Source organism: Bombina bombina, chromosome 7 (assembly GCF_027579735.1).
Source record: "Bombina bombina isolate aBomBom1 chromosome 7, aBomBom1.pri, whole genome shotgun sequence".
NCBI classification, from domain to species: domain Eukaryota; kingdom Metazoa; phylum Chordata; class Amphibia; order Anura; family Bombinatoridae; genus Bombina; species Bombina bombina.
The window spans coordinates 594,746,646-594,765,060 of NC_069505.1; the positions used below are offsets into that span (position 1 = coordinate 594,746,646).

Here is an 18,415-nt window from a genome sequence, read left to right on the forward strand (position 1 = left end):
GAGATCTGTATAGGTTTAGTATCTGACTATATACACATTTTTTGATAAAAATAACAAATATTAAGATATTATATGAAGTTGGATAATTACCTGGTTCAGATTCTCCATCTCCTCCCAGGCCACCGGACGGAGAAGCAGCTGCCCTGGCCCCCGCGTCAGGACTTTCAGATCCCGCAGCTGGGAGGGAAGAAGAGGAGGCCGAGGATGGCGAGGATCTAAATCTTTTGGGGACCCGGAGATTGAGGAGCTCGCATAAAGTCACCTCATAAGGGAGTAGGTACAGTTTCCGCGGGGCCTCTCTTTTGCCACCTCTTTTACGGGCTTGTACCCAGTCCCTTATGAGGTTGACTTTTTTGGATAACCGCAACCTCATATCTCCGAATCTCCTCATGATCTGATCCTGGGTCCTCTGGACGTCACACACCAATCTAACCGCATTGGTGATAGACTCCCAGAGGGCCTTCTTAACATGCGCATCTGTCAACCTCCTCTTGTTCCCAAACAGCTGGGGATAAAAGTCCTTGACGGCGTGGACCAGTGCAGCGCTCTCCTCCTTGGTGAACCTGGGAACTGACATGCCTGCCGAGTTGCGTATATATAATATATATTTAATATATAAAAACAAATACACCAGCAGGCATTAGAGAACTGACAAAGATGGCAACGTGTAATGGACTTTTATATGGTGAAGTAAACATGAGATGCACCATGGGACAAGTTATCTGTACATCTGATTGGATAAAAGTTTGAAATATTGTTAGAATGTCTGTGAGACCATCCTGACTCAAGTTGTGTTTGTGTGATGAACTCGGATTGGCCGTTCATTAATGTTTCATATCTTAGTAACTTCCTTACACATACCTCATGGTGGTGCTGTTACTTCATTTTTCATGTAGACTTATTAGTAACTCATGGGCCTGTCATGCGGATATGTGTGACGCAGATTTAATATCCGTGATCCGTTAAATATTAATGATTAAATTCTCTTTAAAATCTAATACTGTCACATTATTAAATGTTGTAGACATTTCTCGGTTTAATAACGGTCTTTTTCTTTAATACAAATACACATTTAATATTGTATGGCTTTATTGTTCATAAAATCCATTTATTGACTTATTGTGAAGTATTGATATTGCTCTATTAAATGTATTTCATAATGCACATTGATTGTGTGCTATTGCTTGACATTAGACTCTAATGTTTAAAGATGCTAATCTTGTGTTTCAAGATGCGTTTCCCACGCAATATTTCTGAATGTTCAAATTCAGGTTATAAGGTCAGTAACTTGGATAATCTGTTTATAAATGTTAAACTACAGGTTTGTTTGTTATTAGCAAATAAACCTTGAGCTTGTATTTGTCTGAAGTGCTCATATATGTTATTGTGCAATGGCGTCTTTATTTTTAAATAGACATTACAAACAATTGTATCAAATGATCTGTAGAGATAGAAGATTGTTTAGACTTTAAAATGTAAATCAATTTATCTTAGTATTTATATATCCTCAACAGAAGAAATTTAAATGCACATGGTTGAGCCAATCACATAAGGCATCTCTGTGCATCCACCAATCTTCATCTACTGAGCCTATCTCGATATGCTTTTCAAGCAAAGTATGTCAAGATAGGAAGAGAAGTAAATACACTATTTAAATCTCTTAAAGGGACACTGTCCAAACAAATTTAGCGTTGGTGATTCAGATTGAGCATGAAATGTTAATCAACTTTATAATTTAATCCGATTCTCAAATGTTAACAGTTATCTTGTTATCTTTCTTTGCAAATCAATAATTATATTTTAGATTACGGACAATTGTTTCCAAAAAACCTGGGTTGTCCTTGATGATTGTTGGATAAATTAATCCAACCAAAAAAAGCAAGTTCTGTCCAGAGTACTGAAGCAAATAAATTATCTATTTAATGCCTTTTTTTTAAAGTAATGATAGCAACATCACAAGGAGCATTCATAATACGAGACAATGTTTAAAGTTGCTTAAAATAGAATACTCATTCATAATGTATAAATCATTAATTTTTTAACTGTCTCCCTTTAAGTATATTTTTATTTCATGTCCCTTTAAAGAAACATTTCACAATAATGCTTAAAATATCAGAAACATAGGCACCTTCCTTTTGCTAAATTAGTATAACATATGAGTAAAGCAAATTTAGATTAACTTCTGGATTGTTTTACACACTGACTGAAATATATTTTGTAAAGGAGGTATTTTGGAGCCTTCAGCTTAGAGGGACATTAAGCTATATCTTATGTATGCATTTTGTATAAGATTATAATATTTGAACAACTTAATATGTTTTGTTATTCAATCATTAGATTGTAATTATATATTCTTGGATTAAATACATATCTACATAGGCTATTTTGATGCTGATTGTTGGTTGCACATAGATGCCTTATGTAATTGACTAAGATATGTGCATTGATGTATTTTTTTAAAAGTATATTTAAAGACTGAATGTAATTCTATATTACTTTCTAAATATGTTTAAAATCTTTTATTATTTTTAAAAAAAATCTATACACAATATACTTTGTGAATGTCCCTTTAAGGACCAAAACATTTGTAATGTTGATTTAACATTGTCAAAATAAACTAAAGGGGAATTCAAATTATATATAGATATTTGATGTCTAACCCAAGAGGTAAGATTTTAAAAACTACATAATATTAATAACTATAGTTAAATGACTCCAGTAGAAAATTACATCGATTAACCTGGCATCCAATAACTAGCTTGTGAAAAATATGAAGTTAAATGACCTACCATTTATAAAAGTAACAATTAAAATAATTTCGAAAATAATGTTTTGAGATACCTAAGGAAGATACAAGATCTGATAAAATTAATTTTACATTCAACAACACTGTCACTTTAATGTAATTGAACCACTTCCCCTTCTTAAAAGTGAAATTAAATAATTTTTGAGAAATTTTGACTACATATCCGAAATTAATTTAACATCTAAGAATTTCAAAAGAAAAGCATCGATGGATCTCACTCCCCAATTAATGTTAAAAAAGATAGTTTAATGTAATATTCTCGGAATCAGTTGATTTTCTAAAATTAATGCATTATTTGATCTTATGCATGTGCTTGTCAAATAGCCAACTACCAGTCATGGGAGTCAAACTTTTTTTTATTGACAGATTATATGGATATTTATTATAATCTGTTCAAAAGAATGTATTTAATAATAAAATGTTTATTATTAACATTTAAAATAAAAAAAAAGTTTATGAAAAAAATAAAATATTCCTGGAAGTCATCAGATGCCAATCTGAAATAAAAAAAAAATTGAACTAAGTTAATACACACGTTGTCAAATATTCATAAAATACATTTCCAATCATCTTGTGTCTATGCTCTAACTTTGTTCAACATTTATTAAAGATATTTATTAAATTGTTTTTTTAAAAAAAAAAAACACATACACCATTATATTGTGGATTAAAAATTCAATTTAAATATCCAAATTTCTAATTATACATAATAATGTATATCACATTTCAACAATATATGTATGCTGAACATAAATGTAATATTTAATGTCCATTCAAATACCTCTATATCAACTATAATATGTATTCCTTTTTCTGATTGTGATCCCTAAATATCTAATGATGAAATAAGTATGACTAATGTATGTAAGCTAACAATAATCAACATTCTTCATGTGATTCTTAACTAGCATGCACCAACCTGGATAATGCATGGTCTTTGAAAGTCAATTCAGGGGTAAACAGTTGATCTTCAATAGGTGTCTTATTCATCAGTTCATTAAATAGAGGACTGGGAAATACCATCTAAAAAAGTACAATCATCTAAGTGTCTGATTGTGATCCATAAATATCTAATTAACAACTAAATATGACTAATGTATGTAAGCTACTAATATTCTACAGTCTTCACTAGCATGCATTGGTACACCAACCTGGACAATGCATGGTCTTTGAAAGTCAATTCAGGGGTAAACAGTTGATCTTCAATAGGTGTCTTATTCATCAGTTCATTAAATAGAGGACTGGGAAATACCATCTACAAAATAGAAAATCATCTAAGTGTCTCCAATAGGATGTCTCCACAGCCTTATTCTATCAAATAGTTTGCACTTACCATGTGAACATGTCTTTGTATGGTTTTCAAGGTCAGCAGAATTGAAAGATAATGCCAGACATGATCCCATTGGTATACTTCAATTTCAATCTTGGCTTTTTCCCCACTGTCAGTCTGGGCAATCTTCACTGTCAGGCTTCAAATTGTTCCCTTTCAGTCTTTAGATTAAGTCATCTCCCTAATGTAAGAAATTATATCAAAAAAAATCATACAAGTGTGTGAATCAGTTCTGTACCCCTCTCCCACCCCCCATTTCATAATAAATATCTGTCACTAGCTTACTAAGCCTGTGTATGAACCTGTGTTATTTTCTATCAAGTGTGAAGATGAGTCATATTGAGCAGAACAAACCTCTGTGTGACATTGAACCATAGTCATTCTAGAGTATCCCTTTCTGATTATGTACATTTTAAGTAATGTGTAAACAAAATTCTATTTATGAAAATCTATGCCATATTATGTATTTGTGTACAAATCATGCCAGCAACAGTCCATACATTTCTACTTACCATCTGATGTCCTCTTTAAAAACCAGGTGGCAAAGACTCGCTATAGGACCCAATGCCCAGAGCATCACCTATATTATGAAAATTAAAGATTATTCTAACATTTGATCAATACTAACATGTTTGCACAATTCTCTACTTGTCATTTCCATAGAGTTCACATCTATTGAAAATACTCCAGTGTAACTTCTATTCTTTACCGTCTAAAGTGGCGGTTGATGACGTCTGCTCTGACATCAAGTCCCTCGTCCTGGAATTCCCCCTCTAGAACAGGATCATCCTCCTCATCTCTGAGGAGGTCTCTGTCCACCGGGACGGCCTGCAGCATCCCAGCCCGCTGTGCAATATTATGCAGGACGCTACAGGCTACAACGATCTTAGCCACCTTCTTTGGGTTGTACTGGAGTGCTCCTCCAGAACGGTCCAGGCACCTGAATCTCATCTTCAGGAGCCCGAACATCCTTTCAACCACCGCCCTGGTTCTCTTATGAGCCCTATTGTAGCGCTCCTCAGACACATCAGTCGGGCTACGCAAGGGGGTAATGAGCCAAGGCCGGCTCATGTACCCAGAATCACCTATAAATTTTGAACAGAACATAATTCAAACAGAATACTTAAACTAGTATATTGTTGTATAAATTTGTATTTTTAAAAACCATAATCCATATTAAAAGTTGTCAGAAACATCCAAAAAATAAATTTCTATATTATTCTGTATCTTCCCATTTCAGCTAAGACATGCTACATATGCATATTGTTCTGAAACCAAACCTTGTGTAAAATGCTAACTACATGGTTACATTGCATTCTCTATCTGAACACTTAAGGTAAGACATGCTACATATCTGCATTTAAATAAAACTAGACATTAGCAGAAAGAGACAATGACAGGGTTAAATTGCATGAGATAATATCTTCCCATTTCAGCTAAGACATGCTACATATGCGTATTGTTCTGAAACCAAACCTTGTGTAAAATGCTAACTACATGGTTACATTGCATTCTCTATCTGAACACTTAAGGTAAGACATGCTACATATCTGCATTTAAATAAAACTAGACATTAGCAGAAAGAGACAATGACAGGGTTAAATTGCATGAGATACTATCTTCCCATTTCAGCTAAGACATGCTACATATGCGTATTGTTCTGAAACCAAACCTTGTGTAAAATGCTAACTACATGGTTACATTGCATTCTCTATCTGAACACTTAAGGTAAGACATGCTACATATCTGCATTTAAATAAAACTAGACATTAGCAGAAAGAGACAATGACAGGGTTAAATTGCATGAGATAATATCTTCCCATTTCAGCTAAGACATGCTACATATGCGTATTGTTCTGAAACCAAACCTTGTGTAAAATGCTAACTACATGGTTACATTGCATTCTCTATCTGAACACTTAAGGTAAGACATGCTACATATCTGCATTTAAATAAAACTAGACATTAGCAGAAAGAGACAATGACAGGGTTAAATTGCATGAGATAATATCTTCCCATTTCAGCTAAGACATGCTACATATGCGTATTGTTCTGAAACCAAACCTTGTGTAAAATGCTAACTACATGGTTACATTGCATTCTCTATCTGAACACTTAAGGTAAGACATGCTACATATCTGCATTTAAATAAAACTAGACATTAGCGTCGGTAAATAACAAATGGTTAAATTTAATCCTATAGCTGAACATGACGCTAACAGTTAAAAAATACAGGGGCAATTGTAAAAATAATTAACCATGTTGAGCACAAATACTCACCAACGAGATAACCAGGGGGCATTTGTCTTTCCTCAAACTGTCTCCACAGGGACGACAAAGAGAGGATGCGGGCATCATGACAAGCCCCTCCAAAATTCGCATACACATGCATAATCCTCATCCGTGCGTCACAAACATACTGCACGTTGAGGCTATGAAAATGTTTGCGATTTCTGAAGGGCAAGTCATCAATTGGAGCACGCAGCGCAATGTGGGTACAATCTATGGCTCCCAAGACATTGGGCAATTGAGCAATATCAAAGAATTCCCGCTTCAGGCGCCTCCAATCACCATCATTCTGTGGGAATCCTATGTATTGCTTACTGATACGTACCATGGCGTCCAGAAAGTTATCAAACACCACAGAGAATGTACCTTGAGACAGGCCATGCATGTACAGTTCTCCTGATTGAAAACTCCCGGAGGCCAGGACGTATAGACAGCTTAGCATCTTACTCATGGGGGGAACAGCAGTCCTTATTTGTATACGTGGCTCCAAATGAGGTTTAAGAAGCTCGTAAAGGCCAATGAGCTGTTCGCGATCGAGCCGATACTTATCAAAAACCTCAAAGTCGCTCATGTTTTCCAAGGTGGGTCTCACCCTGTAGACACGAGGACCTCGAACCAGACGACCCCTTCGTCTCGGTCTGAGCCGCCGAGGCTGCCTGATTCGACCAACAGCTAGTTCGCCAATAGCAGCACCAGCAGCGTCTACCATGTCATCGTCATCCATCTTTCAAAACAGCGTAACAAGGTAAGCACTTGATCTGATGTGGATCACAAGTGATGCTTTGGCCATGTTGTTTGTGGGATTTATAGTACAATTAGTCCAATGGTAGTGAGTTTGTAATGATTGCTGATTGTATTCACTTGTTTGTATGTGAGCGGCGCGAATGCTTTCACAGTGGGCGTTTTTTAGTTGTTTGCTGAAATATTGTTTCCCCCCAATGAATCTCAATGTGAAAGTGTCAAATATCACACATACAGTGCATGTTTGTAATGTTTGATCATATGCGTTATCAATATTTGTTAAACGCGATCTTATAGTAACAAGCACACGTCCAGGCTAACATGAATGAAAGTGCATAGTTGTGTATAATGTGCATCGAATGTGATCGATCAATGTTGCTGCAATATTGTTTGTAAACGATAAAGTAACATCTGCCATCTGTAGTATTGTATATATAAGTGATTGCCGAGCTGTCAATATTGTATGCGTCCCTTTAAAATCGCAATAATAATTCCGAACTTCCCGTCTGCCATCTGTAGTATTGTATATATAAGTGATTGCCGAGCTGTCAATATTGTATGCGTCCCTTTAAAATCGCAATAATAATTCCGAACTTCCCGTCTGCCATCTGTAGTATTGTATATATAAGTGATTGCCGAGCTGTCAATATTGTATGCGTCCCTTTAAAATCGCAATAATAATTCCGAACTTCCCGTCTGCCATCTGTAGTATTGTATATATAAGTGATTGCCGAGCAGTCAATATTGTATGCGTCCCTTTAAAATCGCAATAATAATTCCGAACTTCCCGTCTGCCATCTGTAGTATTGTATATATAAGTGATTGCCGAGCTGTCAATATTGTATGCGTCCCTTTAAAATCGCAATAATAATTCCGAACTTCCCGTCTGTCATCTGTAGTATTGTATATATAAGTGATTGCCGAGCTGTCAATATTGTATGCGTCCCATTCAAATGGCACTAATACTGAATAACTTCCGGCTGTCATCTGTAGTATTGTGTATATAAGTGATTGCCGAGATGTCAATATTGTATGCGTCCCTTTAAAATCGCAATAATTATTCATAACTTCCCGTCTGCCATCTGTAGTATTGTATATAAAGTGATTTGCGATCTGACAATATTTCTTAATTGTCCCATTGAAATCTTCCTAATAATGCTGTTCCAAAGTGTTGTTTACGTATATGTTGTATTGTAGTATTGAGTGTTAAAGTTCCGAAAGGGGCGGTACAGTGGGTGAATCTGTAATGTGTATGGTTGAATCTTCTAATGACGTCATGATATTATTAACCTGCCTATGTAGTTGTGAAATCCTGATTGTGTTGTTGTATTGTGCTACATTGTTATTGTGTGCTGAATAAAATCTAAATGTGTGCTTTGTGGTTGCGTGATGGGTGATGCGTGTACATGTACGTATATATTGTGATTGTGTCCCACATATGCTGACTTCTATATAGCGGTGTGGCATTGTTGTTCCTTCCCATAAAGTGACATGTGTAATCTGGTGTAATGATGTTCTTGTTGTACGTAATTCCTAATGGTTTATTGTGATGGAATCATGATGTTAAAAGTACAGTAAAATCCATATGTTGTGTTTTGTGATTCCTCGAGAGAATGTAATGTGTTTTTCCCCCATCATTTGAATGCACATGTATGAGTGAATGTTAAAAGTAATGTATGTGCATCCATGACTGATCATGTGTTAAGCCTATGTAGATATGCAGTTGCTGCAAGAATATGAGTTGAATAACTGAAATGCAATAATAAATGTAAATGAGAGGTGTTTCCCATTGTGTACTGTTTGTGAATCCAGAAAAGTTTAAATAATTTATTTGTCCGTTTAAATGTAATTTTATTTTAATAAAATGTTGTTACTAGTGATGTTGATTTGTAGTTGATGTAATCTAAAAGTGTGAAACAATTTAATGGTGTTGTGAATATTCAAACAGTAAAATCCATAAATCCACCATAGGGAAATAGTAATTTCTTGATCTATTTATCATCGCTAGGTCTAACGCATAAAATCATGTATTTTCTAGCGCTGGTATTTGGAGTTTTTCTGTCTACGCTATTTGCGTGCGTTAGGGAAATGTGGGTTTCGCGTGCACGAGCACGTCTTCCCAATAGAAGTCAATGGAGGCTCAAAAAATTTGTCATTTTTTTTTTCTAAGACTGGTTTTCCTCGTAAAGTGAGTGACGTCATGAGCTTGTGTGAAAAAGTAACTAAATCGTGTTCTTTATGTAATAAATAAATATTTTGTGTATGTCATGTGGTGTATATTTTTTGTATGCATCGATGAGTGTATATTTGTGATAATGTTATTAGTTAGATGTAGGTATATGAGGGTCTTTTCCCGTGTGTCAATGTAAGTCAATGGGAAAATGGATTTGTGTTGTTTTTTTTCTAACACCCGAGATCTCGCAACTTTAATCCTTTGTATTTTGCTTAAAAATTATTAAATATGAAAAATAAACATAGTGTAGTGTTTGTATGAGTGTAAGTGTACTTTGTGTAATATTTTTAATTTGATTCGTCGATGTTTATTTTGTCGGTATATGTTTACTACTGGGTCTGAGGTGTCGGTAGAAATTTGAGCGTTAGGTGATTTTGGAGTGGCGGTAAATAAACTCTAAATACCGGAGTCCGTAAGAAACCCGCGTTAGGGGCCTCTAACGCTGGTTTTCACGGCTAACGCCAAACTCCAAATCTAGGCCACAGTTTCCTCAGGTTTGTAAGCCTAAGGAAACGGGGTGTCCCCGAGAAACGCGTCGCTGCTATACTCTGCACTTTATTAGGAGATCTATTTTCACACACCCAGCTTTAAACTTGTTATATTTTTGTTCCAGCCTCTGTGAGCCATCGCCATTGGGATTGATGTTCCGGTGATTCAGTACCATTGGACTCCAGTGCTGTCTGTATCGGGTGGAGACCTCTTTGCGTCAGCCAGCTGGTTTGCTGCAGAATACCAGCCCGCTTCTACTGGCACAACAGAGTGCCATCGCCTTTGTGAGTACCCTGTGTTTGTGCATACTTGGATTCTAGATTAGGTGTAATTAGTTTAAAATTCTTGTAATTATTTTTTTATTTTCTGTAATTTAGTGTTTGTTTGTTTTTTGTACTTTAGTTTATTTAATTAAATTGTAGTTAATTGTAGTTAGTTTATGTAATTAATTTAATACTGTAGTGTTAGGTGTAATTGTAATTTAGGTTAGGATTTATTTTACAGGTAAATTTGTACTTATTTTAACTAGGTAGCTATTAAATAGTTAATAACTATTTAATAACTATTGTACCTAGTTAAAATAAATACAAACTTGCCTGTAAAATAAATATAAACCCTAAGATAGATACAAATGTAACTATTAGTTATATTGAATCTAGCTTAGGGTTTATTTTATAGGTAAGTATTTAGTTTTAAATAGGATTAATTTATTTAATTGTAGTAATTTAATTTTGTTTTATTTAAATTATATTTAAGTTAGGGGGGGTTAGACTTAGGGTTAGACAGGTTTAGGGGTTAATAAATTTAATATAGTAGCGGCGATGTTGGGGGCGGGAGATTAGGGGTTAATAAAATGTAACTAGTGTTTGCGAGACGAGAGTGCGGCGGTTTAGGGGTTAATATATTTATTACAGTGGAGGCGATGTCCGGTCGGCAGATTAGGGGTTTAAAACTTTATTTAAGTGTTTCCGATGTGGGGGGCAGCTTAGTTTAGGGGTTAATAGGTAGTATATGGGTGTTAGTGTACTATGTAGCACTTTAGTTAAGAGTTTTATGTTACTGCGTTAGCCCATAAAACTCTTAACTACTGACTTTTAAATGCGGTACCAGGCTTGACAGGAGAGGGTCTACCGCTCACTTCTTCCAAGACTCGTAATACCGGCGTTAGTAAAATCCCAATTGACGTAAGAGGATTTGCGGTAAGCTCGAGTCGCGGAAGAAAAGTGAGCGGTAGAACCCTCTCCTGCTAGACTTGTAATACCAGCGGGCATTAAAAAGCAGCGTTGGGACCTCTCAACGCTGCTTTTTAAGGCTAACGGAAGACTCGTAATCTCGCCGAAAGTTATTTTACTCTCAAAATGTGAGCCCATACTAAGGGCTCGCTTCCATTGAGTCGTAATTCGGTTTGCGTGCACTGGCAAACTGATAAATATACTGTCGGAAGAAATATTGTTTATCGACTGTTTCCAATGGCGCGTTATACCTCAATATCGGCAGCCGGACTTCGGCTGCCGAAAAGATCTTCGCATCCCATAGAAAGTAATAGAAGCCGTTAATCGATAAATTATACCAGGTTTCCAATGAAAGCGCTAACCATTAATACACTGTCGGAGGCTGTCGATACATTGAGAAATATTACACCCAGCTCTACTAGGTGTTAAGGAGGAAAAAAGAGCTTTTTGAGGCCTGTTTCTCATTGAAATTGCAAATCACCAAAAAATTATGAGTGTTTCAATGTACAAATAACATTATATATGCTACATTTATTGGTCCTATGTATAGGAATATTTGCACCCATGTTGTCATAGAAATATCAATATGTATGTACATATAAAAATATATGCAAGCACCACAATTATGGAGCGAACTCCCGCACACTTTCAAACCTTCCCCATGCCTAATATCCTTTAAGAGATCCCTCTCTACATATCTCAAAATCGAATGCACCTGTCGTTGATTATATATTTCCTACCTGTTCTATGTTAAATGTTTGTGCATATATCGTGTATTATTATTGTTTTTATTTTATTGTACCCATTTATCAATGCAATGTTTTGTGTACCCAGGACATACTTGAAAACGAGAGAAATCTCAATGTATCTTTCCTTGTAAAATATTTTATAAATAAATAAAATATCTACCTATTCAAAATGAAACCTTTGCCCAGGGATGCTATATATAATCTCAATACATATAGAAATATAATTTTATCTAATAATAATCTTCTCCTACATGTATATATGTATGATAATTGTATATATATATTTGACCTATATAAATCATATAATTTTAATAATTACTTTTAACTGTTATGATAAAGGCTGATATATTTAAATAGAAAAATATAATAATTACATTCAGTGTCTTTGAATTTCCGATATGTAACTACATATATGTTGAAATTATAGTTCATATAAAAAATAAAAGTCATGAGTAAGTATATACCTTCAAACTGTTCATTAAATTAAGGATTAGATGAGATGAAGATAAGCCCTCCCCCCATGTTATTCATTACAATCACCAGTTTCACATATGTTAACAAGCAACACACACACTTAGCCTAACCTCAGAACAGATATTTAAAAATGCCGGGTGAGAGAGAAGCTGACAATGCTGAAGTTAGACAGCGTAGGCCTGACATCTCCAGAGTGAGGCTGGATATAGAAACCCTGAATGAGCAGCAGGTGTTTGAAAGTTTCAGGCTCACCAGGGAGAAAAAATATCAGTTATATGCCCTGTTGCAAGACAGGCTGGAAAGCCAGGGCTATTCAAGCAGGGCTGTCCCTGGAATGACCAAACTACTAGGGGCACTTCATTTTTTGGCTTCTGGATCCTTTCAGGTGACAGGGGGCACTGTAACTGGGGTGCATAAGTCCACTCTTTCTAAGCATCTTTCAAAAGTTCCTGATGGACTTTATGATAATTGCAGAAATGTTTTTTTCCCACATCCCCCAGAGGTTGGCGTGATGTTAAGAGGGACTTTTTTCTTTTAGGTGGCATACCCAATGTCCTTGGGGCCATTGACTGCACTCATATTGCCCTAAGACCCCCTGTGCGCAGGGAGATAATATTTTGAAATCGGAAACACTTCCACTCCTTAAATGTGCAGATCATATGTGATGCAAACATGCGTATATTAAATGTCGTGGCAGGGTTCCCAGGAAGTAGCCATGATGCCTACATCGTCAGGACTTCTGGTGTGTGGAGATTGTTTGAGACAAATCAAATGCCTGAAGGACATCTCCTCGCTAAGTGTTTATGTATATATTATGATGCCTTCATGTGTTCAATATTTTGTCATTTTATTGTTTCATTGCTTTATAATCCTTTATGTATGTGTCTAAGGGGGTGGAATTGATTAAATAATTAAATTGTTAATCATTTAAAAGATATATATTAACTATGTCATAGTAAGACATATGCATAACATTATTTTATGTCATACATTGCTTTATTGAAAGATGTGTGTTTATATATCTATATATCTATATACTGTATATCTATGCATTCATATTTCAGCTGATTCTGCATTTCCTCTTAAAAAATGGATTTGGACAGCATTGAAAGAGAACCAGGTTGTTGGGCCTGCTGAATTAAGGTAAAATATATATTTTTTTCTGCTCTTGTATGTCAGAAATATTGATTGTGCCTTGCAAAATGCTCACTATAATCTGTAGAAAAGTAGGACCATTACACACTTCATAGGAATGTCCCTTTAAATCACTCTTGGGTGAATGTAGGTGCAAACCTGGAGGACCTCCCTTTCCAAAGTCCCAGTAAATGTAATGAAATAGAACACACAGGTAGCACCCTATGTGGAGCAACAGCACCTTTATTGAGCAACGTTTCGGGGCTCCTGCCCCTTTGTGTTTGTGTTTGTGCACATACATGTGTTGCTTGATTAGCTTGTGTGTGTGTATATATATATATATATATATATATATATATATATATATATATATATATATATATATATATATATATATCACTATCACAGACATAACAATGTTGTACTGAGTGCCTTTAAAGGGACAGTCAAAATCCAAATAATCTATTATCAGTGAAGCATTTATAAATCTCTCTGCTTGAATATAAATATATTTATATATGTAAAAAGGTTTAAAGATTTATAAGATCAAACCAGGAATGTTGTTAGCTCATTAGTATTTGATTTGTCTTCACATTATATATTATAATCATATTTCTTGTTCTTTTAATACAGATATAATGAAGCACATATCCGAACACGGGCTATAATAGAACGACTGTTTGGTGTTCTAAAAATGCGCTTTCGCTGCCTGGACAGATCAGGGGGGGATCTCCAATTCAGTCCGGAAAAAGCTATAAAAACCATAGTGGCATGTTGCTGTCTACACAACATGGCACAGGAGCATAGGATGTTGAACGACTTACTTCCAACACCACAGCCCCCAGGTGAAATCTTTGAGCCTGATGTCATTAATCATCCCCAACCCCTCAATGCCCATTTGGAGAGATCTGCAACTATTCAAGATTTCTTTTCAGGTATTTTATAGTATTGTAATGAGACCTTTTAGTTATTTATGATTATGTTTTTTAATAATACACATTTGTTTCTTTTAATGTTTAACAGATTGAAGATTCTCAGAAATGGAATACCACTCCCCTCCCTCTCTCCTCATCCCTATATTTACCACATTTTCCCTAAATAAATGTGTACTTTACTCAAATATAGTCATGGTGAATGTTTCTTTATTTCCAGCTATGTACTAATCTATAAATCTTATGATTTATGTATAACATAATTATTTAAAATATAATTTTAATTATATTTCAAATATTACTTTGTTCTCTTGGTATAATTATTTAAAGAGCAGCTATGCACTCCTGGTTAATAAAAATGAGTACATGGGTGAACCAATGACAGACAGGATATATACATTATGTTGGCAACAATAAACAGCTCCAACATAGGTTCTATGCTGCTCCTGATCTTACCTAAATAAAGGATAACCAGGTTTTTCTGTCATAACAGTGTTTGGGGTCCGTTATCACCAATTGGTCCCTCAAATTCCGGTTTCTCTTGAACCCCACTGTTGGACTCCCCCATTCACCAAATGGAAGACCAGTATCATCCTTGATAATGTGCCAGTGGGTCCTTAGACACTGTCCTATGTTCTTTGTATCCGGGCAGTATCTGGTTACAAATGTCATCCTTTGAGTGAGAAATCGGAATTTGAGGGACCAATTGGTGATAACGGACCCCAAACACTGTTATGACAGAAAAACCTGGTTATCCTCGAATAAGAAGGGATGCTACCGCTGTAGTGGTTGCACTACCTGCCATGCGATGATCCCTGGGGCCACATTCCGCCACCACGATACGAATTTAACCTTTAACCCTTTAATGACCAGAGCACTTTTCCATTTTCTGACCATTTGGGACCAAGGCTATTTTTAAATTTTTGCTGTGTTTGTGTTTAGCTGTAATTTTCCTCTTACACATTTAATGTACCCACACATATTATATACCGTTTTTCTCGCCATTAAATGGAATTTCTAAAGATACCATTATTTTCATCATATCTTATAATTTACTATAAAAAAATTTATAAAATATGAGGAAAAAATGGAAAAAAACACACTTTTTCTAACTTTGACCCCCAAAATCTGTTACATATCTACTACCACCAAAAAACACCCATGCTAAAAAGTTTCTAAATTTTGTCCTGAGTTTAGAAATACCCAATGTTTACATGTTCTTTGCTTTTTTTGTAAGTTATAGGGCCATAAATACAAGTAGCACTTTGCTATTTCCAAACCATTATTTTTTCAAAACTAGCGCTAGTTACATTAGAACACTAATATCTTTAGGAATCTCTGAATATCCATTAACATGTAAATATTTTTTTTTAGAAGACATCCCAAAGTATTGATCTAGGCCCATTTTGGTATATTTCATGCCACCATTTCACCGTCAAATGCGATCAAATACAAAAAATCGTTCACTTTTTCACAAATTTTTTCACAAACTTTTGGTTTCTCACTGAAACTATTTACAAACAGCTTGTGCAATTATGGCATAAATGGTTGTAAATTCTTCTCTGGGATCCCCTTTGTTCAGAAATAGCAGACATATATGGCTTTGGCGTTGCTTTTTGGTAATTAGAATTCCGCTAAATGCCACTGCGCACCACACGTGTATTATGCCCAGCAGTGAAGGGGTTAATTAGGGAGCATGTAGGGAGCTTTTTGGGATAATTGTAGCTTTAGTGTAGTGTAGTAGACAACCCAAAGTATTGATCTAGGCCAATTTTGGTATATTTCATGCCACCATTTCACCGTAAATGCGATTAAATAAAAAAAAAAACGTTAAATTTTTCACAATTTTAGGTTTCTCACTGAAATCATTTACAAACAGCTTGTGCAATTATGGCACCAATGGTTGTAAATGCTTCTCTGGGATCCCCTTTGTTCAGAAATAGCAGACATATATGGCTTTGGCGTTGCTTTTTGTTAATTAGAAGGCCACTAAATGCCGATGCACATCACACGTGTATTATGGCTAGCAGTGAAGGGGTTAATTATGTAGCTTGTAGGGAGCTTGCAGGGTTAATTTTAGCTTTAGTGTAGAGCTCAGCCTCCCACCTGAAACATCAGATCCCCTGATCCCTCCCAAACAGCTCCCTTCCCTCCCCCACCCCACAATTGTCCCCGCCATCTTAAGTACTGGCAGAAACTCTGCCAGTACTAAAATAAAAGGTATATATTTTTTTTTTTTTAGTTTTTTTTTAGCATATTTACATATGCTGCTTTGTAGTATCCCCCTTAGCCCCCAACCTCACTGATCCCACACCAAACAGCTCTCTAACCCTCCCCCACTGCCTTAGCGGGCGCCATCTTGGGTACTGGCAGCTGTCTGCCAGTACCCAGTTTAGTAAAAAAAGGAATCTTTTTTTAAAAAAAAATCCCCTTTTCTGTAGTGTAGCTCCCCCCCCCTACCACCAACCTCTCACCAGTTGCAGATCACTTAGAAACTTTATATAACATATTTAATTTTCTTATTTATTATAGCTTTTTTGTGATTTTTTTTCTGTAGTGTAGCGGTTCCCTCCCGCTCCCGCCCCGTGCACGCGCCTGCCCGCCGCCCCCCGTGCACGCGCGCGCTCCCATGCGCACCCCCGCCGGTCCCGCCCCCGATCCCGCCCCCCTGCACATTACACGGCGCATCGATGGCCGCCCACCCGCCTCCCAAGTCCGCTCCGACCCACCAACGATACCGGCCATCGATGTCCGGTGCAGAGAGGGCCACAGAGTGGCTCTCTCTGCATCGGATGGCCATTTAAGGTTATTGCAGGATGCCTCCATATCGAGGCATCACTGCAATAACTGGAAAGCAGCTGGAAGCGAGCAGGATCGCTTCCAGCTGCTTTCCACACCGAGGACGTGCAGGGTACGTCCTCAGGCGTTAACTGCCTTTTTTTTGAGGACGTACCCTGCACGTCCTCGGTCGTTAAGGGGTTAAAGGGACACTGTACCCAAAATTTTTCTTTCGTGATTCAGATTGAGCATGAAATTTTAAGCAACTTTCTAATTTACTCCTATTATCAAATTTTCTTCATACTCTTGGTATCTTTATTTGAAATGCAAAAATGTAAGTTTAGATGCCGGACCATTTTTGGTGAACAACCTGGGTTGTCCTTGCTGATTGGTGGATAAATTCATCCACCAATAAAAAAGTGCTGTCCAGAGTACTGAAACCAAAAAAAGCTTAGATGCCTTCTTTTTCAAATAATGATAGCAAGAGAACGAAGAAAAATTGATAATAGGAGTAATTAGAAAGTTGCTGAAAATTGCATGCTCTTTCTGAATTACAAAAGAAAAAATTTGGGTTCAGTGTCCCTTTAAGATTCAATATTACCTCACCTGTACCACAACCTAAGTGGTCTACTTAATCAACTGTCCATGTGGTTTATTCTATGTGGGGAAAACGGTAGATGATGTCCGTACCCGCATGGCCAACCACAGATCAGCCATTAGGACAGCTATTAAAAATCACGGAAGTGATCAACTGGTGGCACATCATTTCGCTATCAGTGGACATAGTGTACAGGATTTAAGATTTAAGATCATTGATCATGTTCGCATCCCCTCCAGGGGTGGGGACAGGGACAATAAATTATAACAATTGGAATCCAAGTGGATTTTCAGACTGAACACCATACGTCCGAAGGGATTGAATGTGAACTTGGATTGGCAGTTTCCTATGAATTTAAGAGTTCTATTGAATTCAATTGGATGACTGTGAAGAAGCCTGATCGAATGGTTCCTGAGGCAGATGAACCCTTTATCTACAGAGCTTGACCTATGAAAGTTGATGATCTATTCTGTTTTTTTACCTTGCCCATTTTCTTCTCTCTGTTTCATTCACAGTTCTCTTTTTTCCATGCAGGTGTTTTTCTTTTTTCTCTCGTCTCTTTTTTCTTTCTCTTATTATTTTTTAATTCTTTACTTTATCTCATCATCTTCCTATGTTATGGCCCCTTTT

The 18,415-nt window shown here is 36.3% G+C and overlaps 1 long non-coding RNA gene across 1 annotated transcript; it reads left to right on the forward strand.

Moving 5' to 3' along the window:
• Positions 1 to 14,052: 14,052 nt before the first annotated feature.
• Positions 14,053 to 14,597, forward strand: LOC128636132 (uncharacterized). The gene is made up of 2 exons (XR_008398670.1): positions 14,053 to 14,412; positions 14,501 to 14,597. It is a non-coding gene; the product is annotated as an uncharacterized LOC128636132 (long non-coding RNA).
• Positions 14,598 to 18,415: the final 3,818 nt, after the last annotated feature.